At 41.1% G+C, this 21,165-nt stretch overlaps 1 long non-coding RNA gene across 1 annotated transcript in view; it reads left to right on the top strand.

The window, feature by feature from the left end:
* Window positions 1-7,171: 7,171 nt before the first annotated feature.
* The window catches only part of LOC132242665 (uncharacterized), a 483,370-nt gene continuing 469,376 nt past the window's right edge, over window positions 7,172-21,165 (top strand). Inside the window, exon 1 of the long non-coding RNA XR_009454687.1 lies at window positions 7,172-7,240. This is a non-coding gene — a long non-coding RNA (uncharacterized LOC132242665). The remainder of the gene's footprint in view (window positions 7,241-21,165) is intronic.

The following is a 21,165-nucleotide window of genomic DNA, read 5'->3' as shown; positions in this document are numbered from 1 at the left end:
TTTCTTTGATGTGTCTGATTAAAGGTTTATCAACCCTTTTCATCTTTTCAAAGAACTAGCTCTTTGTTTCACTGACCTTTTGTACTTTTTTTTAGACTGTTTTTCCCCCCTTTTTCTTTTTTAAAGAATAGTTTGTTGATATTAGAGAGAGTGGGAGAAGAGAGAAACATCAATGTGACAGTGTAGCATTGATTGGCTGCCTCCTACACGCCCCTTAATGGGGATTGAGCCCTCATCCAAGGCATGTGCCCTAACCAGGACTCAACCCAGCAACCTTTTGGTGCATGGGACAATGCCCCAGCACCTGAGTCACACCAGCCAGGGCTCATTTATTTTTACTCTGATCTTTATTATTTCCCTTCTTCCACTCACTTTGGGATTTGTTTGTTGTTCTTTTTCTATTTTTTAGTAGAAGTTTTGATTGTTAATTTGATGTTTTTCTTCTTTCTTAAGGTAGGCATGTACTGCTATAAATTACACTGTGAGGACTGCTTTTGCTTTGTCACCTATATATTGTGGCCTCACCCCATAACAAAGAAACAGAATTTCCGGATGATGAGGCCCAGAAATCAGGATTTTAAAAAGATTCCCAAGTGATTCTAATGTGCAGCCAAGGTTAAGAACCACTGGTTTAGAAGCATATTATCTAGCCTCCATGTGTGTGTGTGTGTGTGTGTGTGTGTGTGTGTGTGTGTGTGTGTGTGTTGTAATTGATTTCTAGTTTCATATCATTGTGTTTGGAGAACATTCCTACATGATATCATTCTTCTTAAAATTACTGAGACATGTTTTGTGGCCTAACATGGTCTACCCTGAAAAACATTCCATGTGCAACTTAAAAAAAAATGTATATTAAGCAGCTTTAGGGTGAAATGCTTTAAAATATCAATTAAATCCACCTGTTCTGATTGTCATTTAAGGAAGCAATTTCAGGTGCTCCAGGAGTGGGTTTGTTGGCTTGTGTGTGCCCTCCTGTTGTAATTTAACCTCGTGTGCTGTTGGCATGTCAGTGTGTGGATGAGCTTGACCCTCAGGCTGAGTGGCTGTGAGGTCTGGCCACCATCCACGCTTGTAAGTTGTTGTGTGAGGAATCACTGCATGGAGTGGGGTTCGCACCAGCGGGCTCTGCGACCTCTCTTGGGTTGACCGCTTGTAGAGCTGGAGCTGTTGTAATCTGAAGCTGGCCACCATGTGAGTTGGTTTGGGGGTCTTTTTGAAGGAACTGCAGTATAGGTCAAGGTCAGCTGCTGCTTGTGACCAGTCCAAGGCGACCTGTTAGGAGCTACCATACAAAGCAATCAACATTCGGTAGCTGCCTGGGCCAGGCATGGACGCTCCTGGGACAGGTCACACTGTGAACCGAGGCTGGCTACCTCCAGTCCCAGTCCTGGGGCCATTCAGCAGGAGGCACAGGGGACCCCCAGGTCTGCCATTACCTGCTGGCTGCTCAGAAGTCTGAACCACTTAAATAGTCTCGGGCAGTTCATGAGTTGGTGTGACAGGATCTCAGAGGGTCACCAGGGCTTGGCAAGTGATGTTCACCAGTTGATGCAGATTCAGAATTGGTGCCAGTGCTGTGTCCAGGGCGACTCAGCAAAAGACACATGGCACATCCAGCCAGATGCTGTCTGCCTGGCATCTGCGGACCTTTGAGAGGTTTTCAGAAAGATTGCCGCACAGGCAAAGGCAGGCTGTCTGACGCCGAAGGAACCTTTAGGGGCAGAAAATAGAATATTGGAAACTGACTATGAGAAATACTAACCATGCTCTGTTAACCATGATTGTTCTTTTCTGGTTAGAGAAAGCACATTTTTACCTTGCTGGGAGGTGTGTGTGTGTGTGTGTGTGTGTGTGCGTGTGTGTGTGTGCGTGTGTGTGTGTGTTTTGTGTTTTGCTTTTTGTGTGTGTGTGTTTTGTTTAGACTAAATAAATAATTTCATAAAAATTTACAATAGAATACTACTCTTAGATTAAAATTGTTAGTCCTTTAGCACCACAGGAATTTTAAACTTTCATTTAGAAAATTAAAAAGTATAGAATACAGAGGAAACAAAGATGGAAATGAATGTTTTAATTAGTAATGTTGTGGGGTGTTTTTTTTTTTTAATTAGGAAGGAACATGCGTCATCAAATAAAATTAAAATATTTGAAGTCTTTGAAATAGTGATACCAGTTAGACTGTATTTCTAAACTAAATTTCAAAAAGAGTGAACATAGTGAATAGGTGACCAGCAGAGAAGAGTTCTTGAAAGTAACCCTTGGATAAAATGGACTAGATTGTAACCAATCTATACTTGTCAAACCTGTGAGAACTCAAGGAGGTTTATTTTTTAAAGATATTTGTAAATTGTTTTTCAGAGAGCCTGGAACATATTAGACAAACAGTAAACCTGTCCACATCTATCCTTTATCCTTCAGATGTTCTGCCATAGTATTTGTGTGTGTGTGTGTGTGTGTGTGTGTGTGTGTGTGTGGTGGAGCCAGTATTCCACAGTACTCTAGTATGTGGAGAGCCTTCCTTTAGTTTCTTGATTTTGTTTGTTTTGTGTTTGTTTGCCCTTAAAAATACAATTTCCACATTAATATTGAACAGTTCCCTCTGGTGATAAGATCCTCCTTGAAAGAATGAGCAGACCTTACAGATCTGAAAATATAGAACACAAGTCAACATCACATACACAAAATAATACCTCAGAAATGAGAAAATGCTGTAAATAGAAAGATATGACTTCATTAAAGACTATTGGAAGTATTCATTTTGCAGAAATTTAGCTCTCCATAATTCTTTTATTTCTTTCACAAATTGGATAATTAATGTGAGTTAGTCATAATCCTCTATGGTTACATTCTCTGTGATTCTTTAATATTGTAACTCTATGGGCTCATTTCTCATTTTTCTCCATACCTCATTTAAGGCTTGAAGTCAGTGGGAATTACCCCAGGCAAGATGAATTAGAGACTATCTGCCTAATCACTTAAGGCAGACTGTCAATTTTTAAAATTCTTAAGTACATCTACACAGTCATTTGAAAATGTGGGTTTTCATAAAAATCCACATCTTACATTTGTAATATAGATGGGGAAAATTCTCTTTTATTAAAACTTAAAGCCTCACAGGATCATAGAATTTTTTAAAAAGTATCTTACTTTATCTTTACTGTTGAAATATTACAGATGCCCCCTCTCCCTTTCCTCCCATTTACCCCTCTAACCCGCACCTGTCCCTCCCACCCAGGCTCACTGCACAATTGTGTGTGTCCACGGGCTATGCTTATATGCATATAAATTCATTGGTTAATCTCTTCCTAATCCCCCCACCCCTTCCCTCTGAGATTCATCTGTCTGTTCTGTGCTTCCATATACCTGGATCTATTTTGTTCATCAGTTTATTTGTTCATTAGATTCCACATATAAGTGAGATCATATGATACTTGTCTTACTTTGACTGGCTTATTTCACTTAGCATGATACTCTCCAGGACTCTCCATATTGTCTCAAAGGGTAAGAGATCCTTCTTTTTACTGCTGCATAGTATTACACTGTGTAAGTGTACTACAGCTTTTTTTATTCTCTCATCTAAAAATGGGCACTTGGGCTGTTTCCAGGTCTTAGCTATTGTAAGTAGCAGTGCTATGAACATAGGGGTACATATATACTTTCTAATTGATCTTTCAGGACTCTTAGAATTTTAAAACTATAAGAGTATACAAATTATTCATTTATTAGTCATTTATTTAAAAAATTGGCTATTGAGAACTCTATGGGCCAAAAATGTAACCTATTTGTTATTTCAACTTTCTGAGCCCCAGTTCCTTGGTCAGTTGAGTGAGTAAGGTGTGGAGATAAAGTCTATGCACCTCCAATTGCAGTATTTCACATTTCTGGGCTGGTAACTTCTCAAAAGTTGCCTTGCTGTAGTGGCACAACTAACACTACATTCAGAAGCTAGAATTTCCTGGTGACTCCCATCTTGTCCTCTGCACTGTAACACATTAAGTTCCTAAGTTAAAAAATAATACATTTTGCCCTAGCCGGTTTGGCTCAGTGGATAGAACCTTGGCCTGAGGACTGAAGGGTCCTGGGTTTGATTCCAGTCAAGGACACATTTTCCTGGTTGAGGGCTTGATCCCCAATAAGGGATGTGCAGGAGACAGCAAATCAATGATTCTCTCTCATCATTGATGTTTCTATCTCTCACTCCCTCTCCCTTCCTCTCTGAAGTCAATAAAAATATTAAAAAAAATAATAATACACTTTAAATTCTGAAAATGTTTTCCCATGCCTATAAAAAGCCACTTCTGGCCTTGCAATGCAGCATAGATAGTTACACGTGAACTATTTTAATTAAGTGGCAAACACTATGAATTATATCTAAAAATTCAAAACTTTTAGTACCAGGTTATTGTATGTACAATGCATATTTTCTTTCTTTTCTTTTTACAAATAATACACCATTTGAATGTCACTCATATACCCCAATGCTTCAATTATAAACTTAGTAGGGTTTGGGCTCAGAGCTATCTCAGGGTGATCCAGGGCCCAGGTCAGGTGGCACTCTGCAAACCAACATATTGAATCCTGACTATATTTTTGTAATGGTGACAGCTTGCCTTAAATCCTGAATATGCCACTTGTTAATTGAGTGTCTGTTAAAGCGACTCTCATAATCTTTCTCCACCTCAAATTTCTTCAGATACCATCTATATCTATAAAAGCCTAAGCGACCCGACAATCGAATGACCTGACGACCGGCCGGTAACTATGACGCGCACTGACCACCAGGGGGCAGACGCTCAACACAGGAGCAGACCCCTGATGGTCAGTGCGCTCCCACAGTGGGAGTGCCACTCAGCTGACCAACGAGCCCCAGATGCTGAGCTCACAGCTGGCAAGTGCAGCTGCAGCAGCGCGAGCCTCTCCTGTGGACACTCCCCCTGCTCACCCGAGCGGCGGTGGCCGTGCCGGTGGCAAGCGCAGCAGGGCTGGGATGAGCGGGAGATGCATGGTGCCCAGCCTGGGCTCAAGCTCCTCTCTGGCTGCATGCCATTTTGTGCATTACTTTGTACTGTGCTGGATCAACGCAGTCAGTGGGCTGGAGCCGGAGGAGCTGGTAGCTAAAGCTGGGCTGCAGTGGCGCAAAGGTCCACTGATCCCCTCAGACCAGGGCGAGGGAACCCACTGGTGCACGGATCCGTGCACCAGGCCTCTAGTTTATATACAACACTAGGAGCCCAGGGCACAAAATTCGTGCATGGGTGCAGTCCCTAAGCCTGGTCGGTGATAACAGCACCAGCATCAGGTGTGGAAGGGCAGGTCCCAGCTGAACTCTGAGCCCTGGGCAGCACTTGGGCCCTTGGGGCCTCACACACCCCTCTCTGCCTGAGTCACGGCCCCCGAGTCCCCACACAGAGATGCAGTGAGCATGGCTGGATGCTGTGGGCTGGGGTGCAGCGTGGGCCTCTGCGCCATTCAGCAACACTGCACAGAAGCCAGGTGGGCAGCATGTACTCTCTGCTGGCCGGCCTCACAGACCGGCTCCTGTAAGAACCCACAGGGAGCCCGACCAACCCACCTCTGTGGTCCCCGCGGCTGCGGCCCAGTTCAACCGGAAGAGGCCATGGGTGCGGGATGGGGCGGGCTCCCCGCAGGCACCTGGCACCTGAGCATGACGGCTTCCCAAGCATGTGAGACCTGACATCCCCGGTGGGGAGGGTAACAGGGGGAGTGAGAGCGAGCTTAGCGGGTACCCCACATTCTCACTGCACCTCCGTCCCTGTCACCCCCGCCCCCAGGTAGCCGGCAAGAGGTCGCAGCTCCCTGCCTAGGTGCTACGGGAGGTTGGTCGCTGCCACCCACCTCCAGTTCCCTGTCCCAGCCCAGGGCCCAGCCCCGATCGGCCGCTGGTCTCCATCTGCGAGGAAAAAGGCGGGGCGATTGGGACCCTGCTCACACCAACCTTGGCCTGGCACCGTCAGCTCACCTGCTCCATCATCCTGCCACAGTCCCGCTCTAGTCCCGGCCCATTGAGGCCAGCAGCACCTCCACGGCCGCCCACCGCCAGCACCACGTTGCCCCCTGATGGTCAGCACACATCATAGTGAGCAGCTGAACTCTCGGTGGAACTCCCAGTCAAGGGGACAATTTGCATATTAGGCTTTTATTATATAGGATTGGTTTGATACACTTACATATTGCAACACGATTACCACCTGCTGTCTTAGCTAACGGCACCATTGTGTCTCATTTTCTTTTTGTGGTGAGAACTTTTACTACTTACTTTCTTAGCAAGTTCCATATATGTTTGGCATAATCAGTTCTGCGTATGTAAAATTGTAATGTTAGGACCTACCCTATATGGTTGATTGTTGCAGAGATTTAAGAGTTTAGTTTAGGCTGTTTAAAAGAGGCCTTAGTAGCTTTTGTTGTTAATGTTTTATGTATTGAGTATTTTTCCACTGTGCTAGTTACCAAGCCTAGAAATCATGCTGTCATTCTGAAACCCTCACATCCAGCACTTAACATGTCTTTGCAGTTCCACCTCAACAATATCTTATTAATAAAAATTCTGTTTTATGTAGTTCTGACTGTCTTTACACCCAGGTAGATTTTGTTATATACAGTAAGTCCTCACTCAACATTGCAGTTAAATTCTTGGAAAGTGTGACTCTTAAGCAAAAAGACAGATAAGGAAACTAGTGAAGTTAATTTTAGATTCTAGATTTTAATTTAGATGATTTAATGTTTATTTAGTACTTAGGATGTTCTGGCTACTTTACTACAACTTAGGGATACAAAAATGAAGACATGGTCACTGCTTTTAAATAATAACTTCCAGCCTTTTACAATAGAACCCCACAGAAATAATGATGAAGACCTGTATTCTAATTTTATTATGCTACCAACTTTATCAGCCTAGAAATTACTTAAGTAAATATTAGTGTGCCTTCTTTTTTGGATAAATACATCAGGAATTGTAATCTATAATATAAAGTGCATGATTAGTCTTTATACAGATTTTTAATAAATTACTATAAAACACTGGTCAGTATTCTTTAACAATGCTACATGAGACATCAAACTAGATTCCCTTCCCCCCAAAATTCTGATAATTATAACTACAGTAAAATTTAAGAATGTCCTAACATCAAAAATCTTCAGAAGCCCTGACCAGTTTGGCTCAGTGGCTAAAGTGTCGGCCTGTGGACTGAAGAGTCCCAGGTTCGATTCCAGTCAAGGGCATGTACCTTGGTTGGGGGCACATCCCCAGTAGGGGGTGTGCAGGAGGCAGTTGATCCATGTTTCTCTCTCATGGATGTTTCTAACTCTCTATCCCTCTCCCTTCCTCTCTGTAAAAAATCAATAAAATATATATTTTTAAAAAATCTTCAGTATATTGATAATACTCAATAAAGAGTAGATTTTCTATGGATATACATACTGAGGGTAATCTGATTAGACCAGCATCATATTCTGCCTAAATTTTAAGCTGCAAAGCTATAGAACAGCATGCTAATTTCTAGACTTTAACTTGAAAACATATGTTTAAGAGATGTATGTCTGTTATTTATTCACTCAATAAAGTAGCAAGGTGTCTTGCTTTCAGATTCTATCTACCAATAGTAAATGCTATTTAACAAATAAGTAAACTGGAGACATATCAGAGGAAAAATTTTAGTGAGTGATATTATTGGAGTAATTATTTCTTAAGAATTGTTTGTTGAGTAAAAGATATTATTTTCAAAGTTTTATAATCATGAACATACCTAATAATTTACCCCACATATAGTAGAATTTGCAAAATTAAATTGAAAATTTTTACATCTTTAACCATTGAGAATAACTTGAGTTTGAAATATTTTACTTGCTGCAATATAAATTAGACTGTATTTCATTTATTGTCTAATATGCAAAAATCAGGTTTCCTGTACCTCTTATTCCTTCATACACATCCTATTCATCAATATCAAATTCTCACACTGAAATGCAGAAAATAAATGTTATATATTCAGTCTTTAAAAGTTTGTTGTGGATCCTGGTCAGGAATTAAATACCATGAATTATGTGGATGCAGAGTGATGATTTATCTCTCTGGCTGTAATTAGTCTCTCTCTTACTCTCTTTCACTTTTGGGGTCACAGTTATACCTTACATAACCTTTTTTAGGGCTGGATTAGGAATGAATATCATCAGCAAAAAGTTAAAATCATTTATATTTTGTTTGCAGTGATGAATCAAACCACGTCCTCTTGCAGTTTTATGCATGTTCATATGTGTCCCAAAGATAATTAATCATCTTGCATTAAGCACCATATGTTTTAACCACATACATAATAACATGCATCCTGCGTTTGTAGGTGCATGCTTGCTCCCTGTCTTTCTCCCGAAGAGAAGTTATGATCCTAACCAAAAGTTCCAGGTGTATTCAAATTAGGGACGTTTTTGTTTAACACTGTATTTTCCACTCTGGGAAATACAAAAGACATGTTGCTGACAGCTACAGAAACAATGGTGTTTTCTTTGTTTAAAAGACTGTGCTCTCCCAGGAGTTCCATCACAAAAGCACAGTTTTATAGCGTCCCCAACACTACTGGCCATGCTAAGCGTAGATGGAAATAGAACCTCTTCTACAGAACAAAATAGCCTGTTTTCAAGGAAGCGTTCCCTTCTGAATGCCTGGCCCTTTGTTTTATGGCTGCATAGGAGCAGTTCCTGAAATTAGCCCAGGAGGATCCTCCTATTTTTTAATTCCCCTCCAGCAAGTGCACTAGCTGTGAAGTAGTGGGCATTTGCACTGGGGCTCCTGCTGAGGAATTCCAGGCTCTGGGAATCACACTTCTCAGGAGAAACAACTACAGACACTACAAAGGGGACAGCGGAGATAGTCTCAGCCATCGAGCTGGTTTCAGGAGACTTGCCCCTCCCACTATTTTACATATCACCATGCAGTCAAATTGAATAAATGGGAGGTTATATTTCCATAAATATTTTGCAATCAGATGGATGATACTTTTGAGTCCTTTCTTTCGTCTCTGATATTTACCATTAGAAGGTCATTCTGGAAATACAACTTAACAGGAAATCTATGAGTGCTGAACTTATCCATACTGGCAACAAATCAGAATACCAGAATGCAAATACTGTTTTTATCTGCCAGAATGCAAATACTGTTTTTATCTGCACACAGGAAAGCTGAGTACTTTTAATCCCATTAGAAAATGCTGTGATTAATTGCAGGACCTCCCTGATTGTTCGGGTAACAGATGGACATGCCACAATGACATATTTCCCCTATTTATTTACAAACAAAGAGGACATTTATGTGGGCAGAAATTAAAACACTAGTGGAGTACTAATTCCCTCAGCTTAAATATGTTCACATTAACACAGATCCTTTATTATGTAAAGTAAACATCTTTAATATGTGCAATGGCTTGGACATATAATCCATAATATTTTATAATTTCCTTTCTGTTGGGTTGATTTCTTCAGTAAGAATTATGTACCTACAACATAATGAGGCAAATTTACTAGAGCACAAAAGGTTGTTGTTGTTGTTTTTTTTTTTTTTTTCTGTTTCAGACAAAAATTGCTTCTAAGATAGAAGAAATATATGCATTATTTTGGGGACCATCTTCCTTGTCCTCTGTGGTGATTTTGTTGTCAGAAACCTTAAACCATTTGTATTATACCCAAAAGACCTGAAAAACATTGAAATGACAATTGAAGTAAGATGTGCCCACCTGCTGTTATAAATATTTTATGAGGTTTGCCAATGTGATAAACTTTGGTAAATCATATCTGCAAATGAAAACCACTGTTTATTCTGACTGATAGCTGTGTTAGGTGAGAATCAGAACTTGTATTATAGTAAAATACCTTAGAAAATATTAAATGATTCCAAATGTATTTAACTAAAATACATTTGAAAAGTTGTTAACCAAAAAAAAAAAAAAAAAAAAAAAAATCAAGGATATAGTCCACAAAATCCTTAGCTCACAGGGTTATCCTATACAATAAAACTCTAATATGCAAATCTACCAAACTGCAGAACAACCGGTTGGTATGACGCACACTGACCACCAGGGGGCAGACACTTAACGCAGGAGCTGCCCCCTAGTGGTCAGTGAGCTCCCACAGGGAGCGCAGCAATGGTGGGGGAGCCTCTCCTGCCTTCACAGCAGTGCCAAGGACCCCTCAGGGGATGTCTGACTGCCAATTTAGGCCTGCAGACATCCCCCAAGGGGTCCTGGAGGGTGCAGGCTGGGCCGAGGGACCTCTTCTCCCCAGTTCACAAATGTCATGTACTGGGTCTCTAGTATTAAAATAAACTACATTTATTATTTTATTGCACATCCTCTTTCCATTTGAAACTCTGTGTTATGAAGGTATGCCACAAGAAACGCAAGGAATAAAATAAATTACACAACTCAAGGAAAAGTTCCAAAGATTACAAACTGATAGCTTGCAGGATAATTTCTCATCCATGTTTAATTAGCCCTTATTACATTGGTTAACACAGTATAGTTTTGGTATTGTTTGCTTGGATAGACTACATATGACCATGCCCTAAACCTGCCACCCTATAGAGCTAAAGGGGTTTTACAGATGGGATGGAATTAAGTATCTTGATGGGGAGGTTATCCAGGATTATCCACGTGGGCTCCACGTAATCACAAGTTTCCATCTAAGAGGGTCACTGGAGGGATCAGGACCAGTCAGAAGGGAATGTGGTGACAGAAGCAGAGAGACAGAGATTTGAAAGTGCTACTCTGCTGGCTTTGGATATGCAAGAAGGGGACCATGGCTCAAGGATGTAGGTGTGCTCTGGGATCTATAAGGGACAGAAACGTAATTCTATCCTGGAGCTTCCAGAAGGAGCTTGCTCTGCTGACCCACTACAGGTGTTTGAACTCCAGACAGTAAGAGAATAAATGTGCGCTATTTTAAGTTCTAAATTTGTGCTTATTTGCTTAAGCAGCCATAAGAAATCTATAGTACCTGCAGATAATAATTAGAAGACTTCATATAAAATTGAAGATATATATATAGATATCTATCTTACCTAATAATAGACAAACATGGTAATTGACCATACCTTCGCTATGCCTCTCATTGGCTAATCAGCGAGATATGCAAATTAACCGCCAACAAAGATGGCAGCCGGCAGCCTCAGAGCTGCAGCGAGCAGGAGGCTTGCTTGCTCCAGTGATGGAGGAAGCCAAGGTTCCCCACCTGCCGCGGCCTGGCTCTAAGCTACACTCAAAGCGACATAGTTTCAATTATAGAAGCTAAACAAACCCCAGATACTTGCTTTCAGCCGGCCGTAGCCACGGAGCTGGAGTGAGCAGGAGGCTTTCCCTCCCACCTGCCCTGGCCAGCTCTGAGCTCCACTCAGGCAACAAAGTTTCAATTATAGAAGGTAAATAAACCCCAGATACCTGCTTTTAGCCGGCCGTGCCCACGGAGCTAGAGCCTTGTGTTGTCCCTGGCGATGGAGGAAGCCAAGCCCTGGACGATTCTGAGCTCCACTCCAGGTTACAAAGTTTCAATTATAGAAGGTAAATAAATCCCAGAAAGAAAGAAAAAAAAAAAAAAAAAAAAAAAAAACAGAAAAAAAGAGAGGCTGGGAGCTTCTGTTGCCGGGGAGGTTTGGCCAGCCTGAAAACGGCCCTCAGCCCCTCACCCAGACTGTCCAGGCACCCCAGTGGCACCCCAGTGGGGACCCCCACCCTGAAGGGCAAACCAGCTGGCCCCCACCCATGCACCAGGTCTCTATCCTACATAATAAAAGGGTAATATGCAAACTGACCCTAACGGCAGAAAGACTGGGAATGACTGGTGATTATGACACACACTGACCACCAGGGGGCAGATGCTCAATGCAGGAGTTGCCCCCTGGTGGTCAGTGCATTCCCACAGGGGGAGTTCTACTCAGCCACAAGCCAGGCTGCCAGCTGCCAGTACAGCGGTGGTGGTGGGAGCCTCTCCCGCCTCCTCAGCAGCACTAAGGATGTCAAACAGCAGCTTAGGCCTGCTCCCCCCTGGAAAGTGGACATCGCCCAAGGGCTGCTGGGCTGCCAGAGGTATGTCTGATTGCCAGCTTAGGCCCAATCCCCAGGGAGCAGGCCTAAGCCAGCAGGTGGTCATCCCCCGAGGGGTCCCAGACTGCGAGAGGGCACAGGTCAGGCTGAGGTACCCCCCCACCCCCAAGTGCACAAATTTTTGTGCACCGGCCCTCTAGTCCTATCTAATAAAATAGAAACATGGTAATTAGCCATAACTTCGCTACGCTTCCCATTGGCTAATCAGGGCGATATGCAAATTAACTGCCAACCAAGATGGCGGCCAGCAGCCAGGCAACTGATGCGAACAGGAGGCTTGCTTGCTCCAGTGACGGAGGAAGCCAAGGTTCCCTGACTGCCACTGCTGGGCTCTGAGCTGCTCTCTAAGAAACATTGTTATAAATATAGAAGCTAAACAAAACCCCAGATACCTGCTTTCAGCAGGCTGGGATCTCAGAGCTGGAATCACAACAAAGTTTCAAATACAGAAGGTAAACAAAGCCCAGAAACCTGCTTTCAGCAGCTGAGGTCTCACAGCTAAAGCCAGCTCACAGCTCCAGTGACAGCCATAGAAGGTAAATAAATCCCAGAATTAAAAAAAAAAAAAAAAAGGAAAAAAGGAGAGGTTGGGAGCTTCAGTCACCCGCCAGCCTGAAAATGGCCCTCAGCCCCTCACCCAGACTGGCCAGGCACCCCAGTGGGGACCCCAACCCTGAAGGGGGTGTGACCAGCTGCAAACAGCCATCATCCCCTCACCCAAGCTGGCCAGGCACCCAAACGGGACCCCCACCCTGATCCAAGACACCCTTCAGGGCAAACCAGCCTGCCCCCACCCATGCACCAGGCCTCTATCCTATATAATAAAAGGGTAATATGCCTCCCAGCACTGGGATCAGCAGAGCTGTGAGGCCTCCCTGCCTGGAATCAGTGGAGCCACAAGGCCTCCCGAACCTGGGATCAGCGGAGCCATGAGGCTTCCTGGCACTGGGATCAGTGGTGCCCCAACACCCCCATGGGCCCTGCTCTGTGTGTGATAAGGTGGAGCCGCAACCTCCTGTTCCGCCCTGCTCTGTGCGTGACAGGGGGCAGCGCCCCAACCCTCTGATGGGCCGGCTCTGTATGTGACAGGGGTGGCACCACAACCCCCTGATCGGCCCTGCTCTGTGCGTGACAGCAGGGAGCTCCCCAACCCCCTGATCGGCCCTGCTCTGTGCGTGACAGGGGGCAGCGCTCCAACCCTCTGATGGGCTGGCTCTGTATGTGACAGGGGTGGCACCACAACCCCCTGATCTGCCCTGCTCTGTGCGTGACAAGGGGTGGTGGTGCAACCTTCCCATCGACCCTGCCTTGAATGTGACAGGGGGCAGTGCCCCAACCCCCCAATCGGCCCTACCCTGAGTGTGACTGAGGGTGACATCGCAACCTCCTGATCCGTCCTGCTCTGTGCATGACAGGGGGCGGCGCCCCAACTCCCCAATCGGCCCTGCTCTGAGCACGACCAGGAGCTGCGGGGCAGGCACCTAGGGATTAGGCCTGCCCTCTGCCACCCGGGAGCGGGCCTAAGCCAGCAGGCCGTTATCTCCTGAGGGGTTCCAGACTGCGAGAGGGCACAGGCCAGGCTCCCCCAGGCCCGGTGCACAAATTTTTGTGCACCGGGCCTCTAGTATATATATATATATATATATATATATATATATATATATATATATATATATATATATATATATATATATATATGTAGGTAGATAGGTAGATAGATATTGCTCCTCTTAAAAACTGGATGATCTGGGAACAATTGGAGTGTGACTACTTCCTTGGAACAACCACTGGTTACAGCTGATCCCTTTAGAAGTCACATGCTCTCTGGTTTACCAAGGAATTGCTGAGATACTATTTCTTTCCTTTTTTCTTTTTCCCCTTAAATTTGGCATCAGGTAGATATTGGAGTTTGTGACCTCTTACAATAGGGTCTTGAATTTTACATTTCAGTTAACATTCCTTTTCCATTTCCTGAAATGTCATTCCCATTTGTTTAGTCATCTCCACCATCCACCGATTTTTGTCTTTACTTTAAACTTTCAACTTGCAGGTTGTTTGGGAATCTTCATGATTCCCAAATTTACATCACAAGCCCTCATCTCATTTTTATCAATATTTACAACCACATTTAGGGCATATTTTCCTTAAACTTACGATTTCCAAAAGTGAACCAAGTGTCTGGATTGGCAAGCCTCTTGGTCTCCCCATATTTCTTAAAATTTGTTTTCCTCCATTTTATTCTCATCACTCCTTGTTTAGGCCCTGGTTGTCTTGTGCCTGGACTATGCAGTATCCTATTCATCGGTAGCCTGACAATCAGTCTTTCCTCACCCAAATTTATTCTCCACATTTCTGCCAGATTCACATTCTAAAATTCAAATGCAATCATCTAATTCTCATATGTGGAAAAATCTTAAACAACCACCTGCATCCCTAGGATAAATTTAGAATTTTGACTCTCACACTGAATGTAATGTTTAACCTGGCCCTACTCTAACTCTTCACACTCCTTTTTCATCACTTCTATTCAACTCCCAGTCACACCAAAGGGCTATTTTCCTAGGGATATGTCTTCTACTTTTCCACTGACTTGAATTTTTTTTTTTTTTTAGCTTCTGCCTAAATAACATTCTACTTAGAATTCTCCTCATTTTTCAAAGCACAACTTCAATGTCACTTCCTCAGAAATTCTTTTTTCTATTTTCCAATAACTCTCTTTACATGTCTCCAAAATAGTAAGCAGTACTGTTTTTATACATCTGTCTCTACGAAGAGTACATTGTAAGTCAAATGTCTTGAGGGCACACGTAATGCTTCATTCATTTTGGCTGGCACCCTCCTAAAGCTTGCCTCCTAAAATCAGTGTTTTAGAGGTAAACCTATGGAGCAAACACCTGAGCTTTACTGTTTGCCTACACTGTCCATGCCTCAGTTTCTTTAATTTTAAAATAAGGAGCTCTGTGATATTATAGTACAGAGTACACGTCTATCGTTATCTTTATAAAGTATTTACAGGAGGGCCTGCCGCATAGTAAGGGCTATAATGCATTAAAGTGAATAAACCTTTGCTGAGTTACATTGGATTATTATCACATATACAAATCAAGATTTTTAAAAAATCAGAATAAAGATGTTTACTAGTACCAAAAATGAAATAAGGTGTGCATGAGAACGTATGAAATTATTCAGAAAAAGTAAATTAGTACAAGACATTATTGTCATGAGACAAGAAGAATAGAAATATAAGGGTATTTCTTATCTCGTTCCCCTGATGCTAGTTCTGAGCACATGGTTACCTCCAAAAAAATAAAATAATAAAATAGTCCTTTGGCTGAATTAAGTCCATGGGACCACAACACAAAATGAGAAATTATCCTTTTAATTAGCTTTAGTAAGGCTCAATTAAATTATTTTCTGAGAATTAATAATAATGAAAGAATTTTATAGGTCTTCCTTTGAAAAGAGACATTTAAGTTCCTTTAAAAGTCAAAACTATTACATGAAAAATTTTGACCAGAATAGAGAATTCTCTAGATAACCACAATTTAAAAAAAATAAAATTAAGAAATATAATATTGGCATGATGCTTCTAAATCACTAATATCATCATATGATTTGCCCAGTAGTCATTGTGTACAAAGCCCTTTTAGACCAGAGTTGAAATTGAATCTGCAAAAGGAAGAATACAGGAAGCATTGTGTTTTGCAGTACTTATAGTTGGATGGGTAAACCTTCAAGGATAAGGAATCATCAGATTTGTGGAGATAAAGAGTAGGAGAGGAGGCACCAGAACGAGATTCATGAATAGATTTTTGTTTGACTTTACTTTATACTCAAAGTGTGATCCAAGGCATGTTACCTAAACCTCTTTGAGTCTCAGATTCCTTGTCTGAGGTTGCATTAATAACATAACTTTCAGCTCTAACCATCATTGCTTCTATGTAAAATAAATGGTATGTACATATATAGTATTGTGGTCATATTCTTACCATTTTCAAAAATAAATAGATGATATTTTGAAAAGTGTTAATGAATCTCTACTCTTTCCAAATAGATACTTGCCCTGTTGGGTTTATGGCATCCATTTCCTTCATAGGATTCTAGGATTTGTATGAAAATAGTATTCCATTTTCAAAGATCAAAATGAGATATTTTGGTAAGGCAACATACCAGCAAGCCATGTTATTATCTTTTTTAAAAATATTTTATTGATTTTTTACAGAGAGGAAGGGAGAGGGATAGAGAGTTAGAAACATCGATGAGAGAGAAACATCGATCAGCTGCCTCGTGCACACTCCCTACTGGGGATGTGCCCGTAGCCATGGTACATGCCCTTGACCAGAATCGAACCCGGGACCTTTCAGTCCGCAGGCTGACACTCTATCCATTGAGCCAAACCGGTTAGGGGCATGTTATTATCTTAGAAGATTTACTAAATTCTCTCAGCTACCATTTATCACGATAAGGGCTGAGCCTGTGGACTTTTTCATACACAGTTCTCTAATAATACAACAAAAGTGCTCATTTTGACTATAACATCTGGGTCTGAGGCTTGTTGTTCTGAGATAAAAGGGAGATGTGATGTAGAGGCTTAGGAAAATCCCCACCATTTAGGCACCAGGGTAATGAAGAGTTCATGACCTGATATCTGTTCTCTCTTGGTTTCATCAGAAATTGCTGCTTCTTATTGCTGACTCAACATATCTACCACCTGGCCATAAATTCACAAAATGGGCATGGTTTTGCCCTAGGCAGATGGCCCATAATGCACGGCTAGAGGGCTACCTTTATACCTATTTGCCGCTACATATTTTGGCAATCTCTCTGGACAGGTATATTCAGCTTCCTCGCAGGCACACAGGTGCTTCCAGATCCTTTGTACACCATAGGAAGAGCCACTAAGAAGTATTTCCTTAAATTCGTTCTCTCTCTCTCTCTCTCTCTCTCTCAACAATGCTGGGCCACCTCTTTCCACGTGACATACCTATCTATCTAGCTTTACCTTTATTTTTTTTTCTTTCCTCTTTTCTTTAGTGAGGCGCTTACTTCAGTAATACCCTTCTTCCTGACTAGTACCATGGATTAGTTTTAGTAGTGTACAAGGAGTTGAAGAAAAAAAAACTAGCTAATAAGTACGTACAGAGTTATTTTTAAAACATTACATACATTATACAAACTAGTGGCCATGACTTTGATTTTCTATGAAATTTTAGCATAAGCTATAAAGTGTATATTTCATACACACTTAAAATTAAATCAGGGGAATGGAACAAGCATAGTGTATTTTGATTTCTGAAATATATCCATTTCTCCCAATAAACACTTATTTTTTAAAAGGCAAAGCAAGTATATTAGTTATTTGTACATTATTAAATTCAGTTTTTTGAATGATCATATGCAAAAACATGCCAGTTATTATTTTATACATTTGGAGAGAACTTACTCATAGTATACCACAGATCCTCTTTATTCATTGAATCTATTAATAACACAGAAACAACATTAGTAATAATAATAGCTGCCATTTAGCCGGCCCTTAATAGGACAAGAGAGCTACTGTGCTACAAAGGCCACAACTAATCCATGAGACTAGTCAGGAAGAAGAAGAAGAGGTAGGGCTAGCCAGGTAGCTCCTTTCTTACCAGCAACTAGCATTTGTTGGGTAAGAAGTCAGACCGGATTCTTTTGGTAGATACAATAATAATCTCCTTTATCAATATTTATAGGCAAATCTGAGAATACAGATCCCAAGTTTAATCAGAAATGTGAAGAATAGATGATGGCCTTGCTTGGGTCTATAGTCTATGCCTCATATAAGACTGCAACTATTAATAAAGTATAACATTGATTCTTATTTATCTATTGTATATAATCTCTGAAACTCTCTGAAGAGGGAGGTATAAAGATTAAAAGGGCAAAATTTTACTATTTTTGATCCCAAATTATAATACTATCAAAACACTTTTGAAATATTACTCCTAAATTCTAACAGTACAGCAGGACTATTGAAAGTGACATGATAAATGTAAATTATTTCAATTAAGTTTAAAGTATAAACTTCAATTTCAATATATCAATATAGAAATATTAAAATTAGGAATAATACCAATTGACTTAAAAACGGCTTGGAGATTTTAGCTGAATCTAAGATAGAACTGAGTCAAATGCTTGTCAATTCAATCAGTACAATATTAAATGGATAGAAATATGGTACCTTAGATAAGGTAAATGTCTCCACTGTTATCTATAAAAGTCTACATTTAATTTTTTGCTTTAAATTTTAAGCATATTGTTCACTAATAGCAATATGATAAAACCCCATTTCTCAAACTAAATTTGTTCTGGAAGGCTGCTTGAAAACCGAATCATTTTTCCCATTAGAAATAATGTAAATTGAATTAATCTGTTCCAGACCCCAAATGATTCCATGTTTTACCCTTTCTTATATACAATACATGCCTATTGTATTGTTTCATCTATAAATAAACACTTTAAGACAAAAAGGAGATGAAATGTAAATAAAAATTTAACAAAAAGGAAAGGAAATGTACAGTGAAAAATGAAAAGTTAACAATTATAAGCAGCAACAAAAGAAAAAAACACAAAAAAATATTCACAGCACAATATCCTGAGATTTTAACAGTGGTAAACTGACTCATATTCAGGCATTCTCTCCTTTGATTGTCACCTGAGAGATGCATGATCATACGGGTATCAGCATGAAAGGGTTGTCAGGTTGAGAAGCGAATTGTTCGAGATGGAAGATGTTCGAGAAACGAGGTTCCACTGTACATGAAAAAAGACTTACTTAGTTTATAACAGCTTAGAAATCAATTCATGAGTATATAGTGAGGGGATTAGGACCATTTCTCCTACAGAAAAAAAGAGATATGAGAACATCAAGGCAAAAATTTGAATGAAAGACATTTAAAAATAATTTAGCTAATATAACTCCCAAAGATCAGTGGGTAGCAGTTTAATCAAGCAGAATTTTTTTAGAATAAAGAATGTTATAATTGGAGACCCTAAAAATAGAGTGAGCAATTGCTAAGTTATGATTTCTCTGCAACTCTCTTATATAGTGGATCTCAGGAGAATAAAATTATGCTTATATATATGACATTAGTTTATTATATATTTTACTGACACAAGAATGTGTAGAACATAATTTGCAAGTGACTACAAATAGATAATTAGATTTGTAAATTCTATATAGCCAATTAATTTTCATACTTTCTTTTGTATTTGCCAAACAGTTGTACCCATAGTCAACCCATGGTTGCAATTGTTGAATAGAAGTAGTTACAACTAACTAATTTTATTTACATTAATAAATAAGAAAAAAGTGAAACAATAAACATATGTTCATTCAGATCTATTCATTATTTCACAGCTTCACTTATTCATCAATGATGTGAATGATGACTTAGCTACATTGGATCATCGTCTCAGAATACTAGAAAAATATTTCTTTAACTTCTTTGTGCTATTCACAAAGTAACAGCGACATGTATGTCACATCTTAAATTTAATTTCAGTTTTTCCATTTTCTTTATTACTTTCTCAAAACTATAAAACACACAAAACAATAAACCAGCACTGATTAGTGGTGTTTACCTATTTCCAAGGTGTAAATACTCCGACCATAGCCAATTTTAGGCTACAACATAAAGTCATCTCATAGAAAGAGATGTGTAGTACCACTATGCTTTATTATTTTTAAATTTTATTTTTCCATTACAATTGACATTCAATTTTTTATTAGTTTCAGGTGTACAGCATAGCTGACTATTACATAACTTATGAAGTAATTCCCCTGATCATGCTAGTACTAAGCTGGCACCATCGGAGTTATGACAATACTAGAGGCCCGGTGCACAAAATTCATGCATGGAGGGGGAGGGGGTCCCTCAGTCCGGCAGCACCCTCATCAATCCGGGACACCTTGGGAAATGTCCGACTGCCTCTGGCAATCCGGGACCGCTGCCTGCCAGCCTGATCGCCCCTAACTGCCTCTGCCTTGCCGTGCACCTGGGACCCAGGAGTCTCTCCTCTGGTCCACCTAGGACTTGGGCCGGTTTTGCCCGGGCCAGCTGCAGCCACAGGGGACTGTGGGTGGGTGGCTTTGCCTGGGCCACAGCCACAGGCACCTGGGACCATGGGACAGGCAGCTTGTCCCTCTCCTAGGCCGCAGCCACAGGCGCTGGTGCCCGGGACTGCAGGGACCACAGGGTGGGTGGCTTGTCCCTCTCCCCGGCCGTAGCCTGGCCGGTCCCCATTCCTCTCTCCCAGTATTGAGTGTCTGAGCCATTATGGCATGAGGGCATGGCAACCATTTGCATATTAGCTCTTTATTATATAGGATTATTGATTATATTCCCTATGTTTTACTTTATATCACCATGACTATTTTGTAGCTACCAATTTGTTCTTAATCCCTTTATATTTTCCATCTGCCTTCCCCCCTCCCCCCCGCCACAACCTCCCTCCAATCTGGCAACCCTCAGTTTGTTCTATCTATGAGTCTATTTATGTTTTTGCTTGTGTATTTTGTTCTTTTGGTTCCACAAATCAGTGAAATAATATGGCACGTGCCTTCCTCGGACTTATTTCCCTGAGGATAAGCCCCTCTAGGTTCAACAATGTTATTGAAAATGATTAGATTTCATTCTTTTTCTCCACTACTCTGACAAGCACTTGGGTAGCATCTATATCTTACCTATTGTAAGTAATACTGCAATGAACATAGAGATGGATACATTTTTTTTGAAGAAGTGTCTTTAATTTTTAAATATGCATACCCATAAGTAGAATTGCTGGGCATAAGGTACTTCTATTTTTTATCCTTTAAAGACTGTCAATACTGTTTTCCATGATATTTAAACAAATTTGCAATGCCACCAACAGGGCATCAGGGTTCCTTTTTCTCCACTTTCTTGACAACAGTTGTTCTTCATTGTTTTATTTATGACTAGAGGCCTGATGCATGAAATTCATGCAAGGGGCTCAGTCCTCGCTGCTGCCATGGCTGCCTCTGTCTCAGCCCCCACCACTGCAGCTTCAG

Source organism: Myotis daubentonii, chromosome 10, assembly GCF_963259705.1.
Source record: "Myotis daubentonii chromosome 10, mMyoDau2.1, whole genome shotgun sequence".
In the NCBI taxonomy this organism is placed as follows: domain Eukaryota; kingdom Metazoa; phylum Chordata; class Mammalia; order Chiroptera; family Vespertilionidae; genus Myotis; species Myotis daubentonii.
The sequence above is the reverse complement of the archived record's forward strand: the minus strand, read 5'-3'. Positions and strand labels throughout refer to the sequence as shown.